General features: G+C 44.9%; 1 non-coding gene across 1 annotated transcript; it reads left to right on the top strand.

Moving 5' to 3' along the window:
- The first annotated feature begins 402 nt into the window (after positions 1-402).
- On the top strand, positions 403-504 carry LOC142872042 (U6 spliceosomal RNA). The gene has a single exon (XR_012920287.1). It is a non-coding gene; the product is annotated as a U6 spliceosomal RNA (small nuclear RNA).
- Positions 505-2,088: the final 1,584 nt, after the last annotated feature.

The following is a 2,088-nucleotide window of genomic DNA, read 5'->3' as shown; positions in this document are numbered from 1 at the left end:
GAAATGTTTCCTAGCCTGTGTCCAAGACCCTCTCTCAACCTTACTTACTTGGAAGAACTCCAACTCTCCTTTTATTCCTGTGGACTCTGAGAAGCAGAATAGGCTGAACAAAAACCCACACCTAAGCTGAAGACGCCCAATTTAAGTTTGTGACCACAATTTTGGAGATCTAATGTCCAGGGGCAGGAGAAGAAGAGTGTTCCAAGTTCTCTGGAGAGAGAGAGAGGAAATTGGCCTTTCTGCTGCCTCTTTTTTTCCTCTAATCTAGGCTTTCAGGTGATGGGTGGTGCTCACACACATTGGGTGAAGGCGACTCTTCCTTACTCAGCTCACTGATTCAGATGCCAGTCTCCTCCAGAAACACCCGCATGGGCACACCCAAAAATAATGCTTTGCCAGTTCCTGCTTTGGCAGCACATATACAAAAATTGGAACACTACAGAGAAAATTAGCATGGTCCCTGCAAAATAATTAATCAATTAGTTAATGCTTTACCAGCTATCTGGTAATCTCTTAATCCAGTATCTGGTATCCCTTAATCCAGTCAAGTGGACACCTAAAATTAACCATTACAGACCTTGTCTACTTTCACCTGCTCAAGGACTTTGATCTTACAATTATTCATTACTCTGTTTTCTGTTTCCTCACTTTATCCTTCTCACCTAGATCATGATCATCAGCAAATATGCCATAATAATTCCCATAAAAATAAATGCTCTTCCAAGAATCTTCGTTCCCTTCAGCCACAGCCCTAGTCCTCTGTTGCCCTGTAGCCATCCATTTGGAAAGTGTCTCCGAAGATTCTTTGCATGTCTTTGTCCTGAGTTCTTTCTTCAACCCACTCCACTCTGGCTCCTCTCATGCATTTAGACTGAGAATGCTTTGTCTGAGTCACCAGGTCATCGTAGCCAACCTGTCGGGAGCACACAACATAGGGATCACTCTTTTCCTCCTGAAACATTTTCTTCTTTTGGCCTTCAGAACACCATAACCTCCCAGTGTTCTTCCCACCTCCGTGTGCTGCCTCAGTCTTCGTTACCTGCTCCTCCTCCCCTCAGTGAAATTGTAGGAGGTCTCAGAGCTCAGTGCTCACCTCTCAGACCTCTTCTTTATCTATACTCACTTCCTAGAGGGACTTGCCCCATCCCCTGGGTTTAAATACCATCCATATTCTGACATTTACCAACTTCAGATTTCCAGCCCAGAGGACTTCCCTGAACTCGATGGCCACTTCTCCATCAGGCGCTTCTCGAATCTGACAAGGTCATAGGAAGTTCCTCCTGACACACACTTCTTCCCCAGTCTTCCTTGTTTTCACAAATAGTTACTATATTCTCCCAGTGGTAATCCTTCAGGCATCCTTGACCCCACCACTCATTTCTCTCCTAACATCCAGCCCAATAGCAAGCCTTCTCAGCTCTTCCTGTGAATATGTCCAAGGCTGACATCTTGCCACCTCTGTCTCTGTCTCCCAGCCTGAGTCCCCACCACCACTTCCTGCCTGGTTGTCTTTGCTTCTACTCTTGTCCCTGGTCTCTCTCTCCCCCACCAGCCCACATTCAATTTTCCCCTTAGAAACCACAGGATGTTATTTTAAATATAAATCTGCTTATGTCATTTCTAAGCTATAAACTTTCCAGTGGCTTTACATCATGCTGAGAACAAAATCCAAGTTTCTTTACGTGATCAAGAACGCCCTTCAGTGTCTGACTTCAGTCTTTCTGAACTCATGTTAACTTCATCGTCCCTTGCCCATCTTAGCCTAATCAGGTCTTTTCCTGCTCCTCTTATATCAAGCTTCTTCCTCGCTCAAGGCTTTCATACTCTTTGTTTCTGTAGCTTGAGATGCCCCTTCTGACCTGGCAGAATTCTATGTTCAAATGTCACCTCCTTAGGAGACTCTGCCCTGATTGCCTGTCTCTCCTCCTGAGCCATTCTGCACCCCCCACTCTGCTTTATTTTTCTTCACAGTATTTATCACGGTGTCCATAGCATTGAACACCAACTTTTTATTGTCTAAACCCTCTCCTAGAATGTAAACCCTATGAGGCCAGTGTCTTTTCTAATTTACCTCTGTATCCTGGGGCC

The sequence above is a fragment of the Microcebus murinus genome, chromosome 7, assembly GCF_040939455.1.
Source record: "Microcebus murinus isolate Inina chromosome 7, M.murinus_Inina_mat1.0, whole genome shotgun sequence".
Taxonomy (NCBI): domain Eukaryota; kingdom Metazoa; phylum Chordata; class Mammalia; order Primates; family Cheirogaleidae; genus Microcebus; species Microcebus murinus.
The sequence above is the reverse complement of the archived record's forward strand: the minus strand, read 5'-3'. Positions and strand labels throughout refer to the sequence as shown.